The sequence below is a fragment of the Parambassis ranga genome, chromosome 9, assembly GCF_900634625.1.
Source record: "Parambassis ranga chromosome 9, fParRan2.1, whole genome shotgun sequence".
Lineage (NCBI taxonomy): Eukaryota > Metazoa > Chordata > Actinopteri > Ambassidae > Parambassis > Parambassis ranga.
The window spans coordinates 15,898,169-15,904,168 of record NC_041030.1 but is presented as its reverse complement, the minus strand read 5'-3'; positions in this window follow the sequence as shown (position 1 = coordinate 15,904,168).

Sequence of the window (6,000 nt, the reverse complement as noted above, 5' to 3'; positions counted from 1 at the left end):
TACAAACTGTCAGAGCCTTAAAAGAGGAGGAAAATGTTGTATTCAAGACCGCTCGGATGTGAAGGTACTTCAACTTCCTAAGAGACATCTCAGAACAACCGTCTATCACTACAAATGTTGCTATAGTGTTATCAATGTTACAGTGAATTAAAAATCATTTTTAAACATTCAAAGATTCCAAATGAAGTTTTCTTCATTTAATCTTAAATACATAAACAATCCCAAAAAAATTACCCTTAAAAGATGAAGTACAACAAAATCAGTTTTCTTAAGTGGGAGCCACTGAATTACATCTGTTAGCCATGTGATGCTAGATGCGACATGATGATGATCAGGATGTTTGTAATGACACTGTTTCTCCAGTAAGTGTAAGACGACCTGAGCTGCTGTGTGTTTCAAAGAGAGGAAAACATTTAATTCAAAAACCATTCTGGTATTCAATAAAAAGCCTAAAAACAATTTAGTTGCAATCTCTGCATTCTCGATTATTGTGCTGCACTGATAATTTTTGTAGCTAAATCAGTAGTTCACCTTTAAAACAAGTGAAAGGTGTTTTTTTTAAATTACTTTTTTGAGATGAGGACAACACCCAAACAAACCAGAAGCACACACAGGCCTCTTGGGAACAACAAATGGCTGGAAGTTAAGAATGGACCTAAGGAAACAACTCACAATCCCAGAGAACAGGGCTGACGGTGCCCTGGGAGAAGAACTGGAACTGAACTGGAGGAGGAACGCCACGGACAGGGGGTGGCGTGCTTGGCGGTGAGAGACTTTTCAGGCAAGTCAATTTGCAGAGCCTGTAGCCTCCTGGAATCACTGGTGTGCACAAAAGACAAGCCATCAGCAGAGCTTCAGAGGCTACAGAAAAAGAGTGGAGATGGCTGTGAACCAGGAGGGACGAGCTGGGGTCCAACGCTGCCTGGATGCCGGATGGGACTGAATCAGGATGAGAGGGAGCTGGTTCTTTCATTGACAATGTGTCCAGGAGCATCAGGACATGTATGCATCTACCACTTGATAAAAGTCGACAACATTTTACTAGCAGCCCAAAAAAAATTTAGATACAATAAGAAAAATGTTAAAATGTGGAAGCAGTACTCGCTGATGTGCGCTTCCTCTTTGACTTTAAGTGCACTTAACGGCAATTAAAAAAGATTGGATCTATTGCTGCTAAGAAGCACTTGTACAACAGTGACACTCAGAGGAGACCGGACAATTTGAATGCGTTAATTATATGACTTGACACAACGTGAGTATTTTCAAGTGGCATGTCTCCTGTACAATTCAAAAGATAAATGATACACTGCAAAGAAAGCAGAGAGGACATTGAGCCAGCAATTTCTCATCAAGTCATCTTTGCTTAATGTTCTGTATGCACTTTTTGTCCTGAAGTCACCTCCAGACTACACAACGAAAGGACAGTGATTTCAGGAGACAGGTCTAGTTCTTGACCTTAGCGTGATTTCCTCTCTGAGCCGCCGTCATTCTGCTCAGAAAACAAATTAATACATGTGAAATGTTTTAGAAGAATGATGAAAATGTAACTTTAATCTCTGTCTGTGTTTATTATTACCTCTGTGTCCAACCAAATATATGAAAATAAGAGTGAAGATGGAATCTGATATTACTACATGTTCACCCTGATACCTGCAGGTAAACACAAACAAGCACATGGAAAATAGCACCAGATGAATGGAAGGTAAAAATAAAATAAAAGCACGTCAGTTTGTATTAGTGCTGTCTGTACTGACACCATTGTCCCTGGATCCCCTCCACCTCTGTCCTCATCTCATTTAATATCACTGATGATGGGGAAAAAACATTAGGCAGTGTGATTTGAGAGCCTAAGCATTGCAGGGCTGCAGTAGCAGCAGCAGCAGCAGCAGCAGCAGCTCTGGCCTGCAGATCTGGACTGACAGGTCAGGAAGTGAATTGTTCCCGTAGTTTAGCTTACAGCTTTGACCTCTGATCTGTCATCTCAAATATCTGCAGTAGGTTTGAATTCAGTAGCTGGACAAGTCTGCTCCTGTTCCAGATCACACAGAGTTCAGTTCTGTACTGAAGACGTGTTTTTTTTCTTTTCTCCAAATGACTGATGATGTTTGAACCTGCTCAGAGTTTCAGAATGTGGATGAAAACACAGGCTTTAAAATGACAGCAGTTTGTTTTTATCAGCATACTTGATGTTTATTTTATAGTTATTATTTCATGTAAACCATTAGATTATGGTTTGCATTTAAATATTACTGCGCACAAAGCCTTTCTGCCATATTCTGCAGACATGTAACAGCATCTGTCACTTAAAAATAAATGAACAATTTCCTGTAATTCATCAGACATTCTGCTCTAATATTAGAAACTGTCATTTTATATTGCTACCAGAAAGGGTGTACATGCTAACAATGCTAATAATGTCGTTGTATTTCTCTCCTCAGATGACTCAAAGAAAATGTAACAGTCTGGTGGCTAATTTTTAGTTGAGGGGGGTGCATGCTGGACAGGTCTTCTGATCAGGACCTTCTTACTGTGCTAATCACCGCCCTCCGCTCTCCTTTGCAATCTCTGCAGCAAATTTCCTTACTCACCAAACAAAAAAAATGGTACATAGAGGCATAGATGTGTAGGCTCCATGCTGCTGTCAAAGAGGTGCACTGTATATGCACTGATTTCAGGTAAAGACTGTAGCTACACCTGTGTTATTCTGCTCACTACAAACCCCCTAGCCAAAACCACACAGCGACATGGAGACAACATTTGGAATCAAAAATTATTTGCCTGTTGTTCAAAACTAGACTTTTGGACTAAACAGAATAATTTATCACATGATTCAATGCTTTGTTTATTCAGTGTATTTACTGTATATAAATAACCAGCAGGTCATCCTATTCCTTATTCACTTTGAAGCTGAGAACAAGGTCGACAGTGTATGATGTGCAATTTATTTTCACTGTGCTGGCCAGTAAAAAACACAGCATAATGCATAATCTGTGTACTGTTCTATATCAGTGTCTGGGGCTTTTGTTGCTTCCAGGTGCTGAAGCGATTCTATCTTTCCATTTGTCTTAGCTGAAGACTCGACAGCCACATGTAATCTGACCTGGCAGCTTCGGCGGGAAGAGAGCACTTGACAGAAAACTTAATTCCATATCCATAACTCCAGGACACCTGTGTTGAATTGGTTTGTAACACGCCATGTTCAGCAAAGTGTGGAGCAGAACGTCCCCATCAGCAGGTCCAACACAAGACCAGCTCTGGCTACAAACTACCCAGAAGGCTGTAACAGTCAGTCATCGCTCTGTCCTACTTTCCCTCTTTTCATCCTTATCTTCCCTCCTTCTCCTCCTCCTCCTCTCCTATCTTCCCACCCTGCTCCAACTCCATCCATCCATTTCACTCCTCCATCACAGAAAAAAGAAAAAAAGGCACCACTGGTATGATTGCTTTAAAGTGCCATCGATAAAAATAAAAACACCACTTTCTGGATGTATCTGGGAAAATTCAGCAGAAGATTGAAAGCTTCACTGGCAGTCTCAGAAACATATCAGAAAATTACAGCTGTCTTTGATAGGAAAGACATTTACTTAGCTGTCCATAACATTCCCAAGATCATGTTTTGCAGCGTGATCTGTATTTGAATATGTCAAAAGAAATTAAATATAAACATGTGCGAAGGCTAATGAAACAGAATATGGAGGAGCTGTTGGGTTGAACATGCTGCAAAAGCAAACAAGCTTTCACCTTTTTCTTTCTCTCATTTTCCTGTCACTGTCAGTGCACACGCAAGCAAAACACACAGGAAAGGTAGTATAAGACTGCTCAGGCCTGAAGTACATTAAAACGATGCACATAACTGCATTTCATTTAAATCAATTTCTTCGAAACAAGACAAGCCAGACTCTTAATGTTCAGGCAGATGGAGTTATGAGTAAAAGAAAAATTGATTTATTAAAATTCCACTTGCCAAAATATGTAAAGGAGACATTAATCACTGAAGTGTTAGCGGGTGTGCTGAAACTTTTAGGGTTATGTTTAGACTTGGTTTAAGTTCAGCAGATTTTAGTGCTAATTAAATACTGGAAAAGTCAGCAGCATCACTGAATGAAGACATAAATCAAACATGACTTCACCAAAGACTTTTGGTTGGCTTAACTTAAAGTGAGTTCTGTTAAAGTGAGATTTTATGAGGTGTATGAGGCGCAGCTTAGAGATGCAGACAGGCGTACAAACATGGAAACAGGATTGTGTATTACTGACAAAATCAGTTTATCTCACAGAACACAGGAGCAACTGTAACATTTTTCACTTCATTTGTACCAATAACACAAAAGCAGCAGGAAAAAGTAGACTTCGGTGTGCTGAGGTGAAATTATTCTTTTTGTCTGGAGAGTCTGAAGACAGCACAGGTTGATATCTCAGCGGCTACAGTCTCTACACTTCAGCTGCTTTTATGTAATAAGCACATCATGCAACCCCACTTCAAAGAACCAAGACCTATTTCTTAAACAGACTTTGGTCTCAGAGTCTGGCCGTCCAGCCTTTCTCCCTATGACTCACACAGTACAAGGTATGAAATGTAGTCCTTCCATAAATGTCACAACCACAGGACTGAAAGTCCCAAACTTTGAAAGCAGGGATAAATCTGAGCCATCCTTCAAGTGCACTGAATGATGGTCAGGACACAGGCGACAGACACGAGACACAGACAGACACAGAGACAGACAGTATGGCAGACCAACATAGACAGGTGCAGCAGGTGAAGAAGGCAGGAAGAAACACAGGCAGCGACAGACACACAAGATGGAAAGAAATGAGACTGAGGGAGAAGGAACTGAGGAAGAGGAGGACGGCGTGCTCCCCCGGCTGTGAACCTGCCATGTGTAGAGGCATGCTGCACCATCTGTGTTGAGACTGTTTACGTAACACACCACTGCTGCAGACACTCTGCAGATACACACACCCCATTCCACCTTGCTTAGGACATCACAGGGCGGGGCGATGGCGTCCTCCACTTCACACAACTACAGCAAAAATAAAGTCAGGAAAACACCAGGTCACACACCTGACACCAAACACAACAGTTTGATCATTAATACGAAAAAAACAACCACACTCATATGGGTCAAAACAGAGGAATAAACATGAAATAAACATCTCAGCATCCTGCAGCACCCTGTGACACAAGATGACCCTGAACAGCAGTGACTGTAATCTGTGAATATACCCAGGATCACACACAAATACCAATCATAACAGATTTAAATTAATCAGAATTGTACTCCAAACAATGAACAAATGACACAGCCACCACTGTGTCTGAGGACAAAGGGAGGCGAGAGGGAGCAGGGCCAAGGCAGAAGAAGTAAACAACAGAAGTGATGTCACATATTGACAGAGAAGGCAAGACTCAACATGATGGGGATTGTGAAGACAGACACTAACAAGTGTGAGAGAAAGGGGCAGAGCAAGTGGGGCAAAAGGAGGCCACGAAAGAATGACCAGGGAGACAGCGCATGCTGACAGTGCTGTCGTGTCTTGGTGGTGCCAGCCGGACTCTGGAGACGTCTTCGGCGGACACTGCTGCTCAGAACGTGAGCTGTTTGTGTGGAACCGGGACTGAGCAAACATCCACAGGGAGGTGACAGTAATTGTGTTGGTGGAAGACAGAGGCAGGAGTTCTCCCAAAAGCATGAAAATGGATTTCACAATAAGAGCAGCAGGACAGGTCTGCCAAGAGGTGTGTTTATTTAGAATAATACCCTATTTAATCCTTGGATGTTGATGTCATAGATGCATGCAGCTATGCTGTAAGTTCAGGTCAACAACACAAATGCATTCACAGAAGTTGAAAAAATTGATAGATCTCCACTAAAATCAAGGAAAGCAGGCAGTTTTTTAGGTTTCCATTTGCAGTCCTCCATATGTGACCTGCTGCAGCAGTATACATCCTCATCAAAACTGTGACAGGACAGTGAAAAATAAACATTTCTCATGCTACAG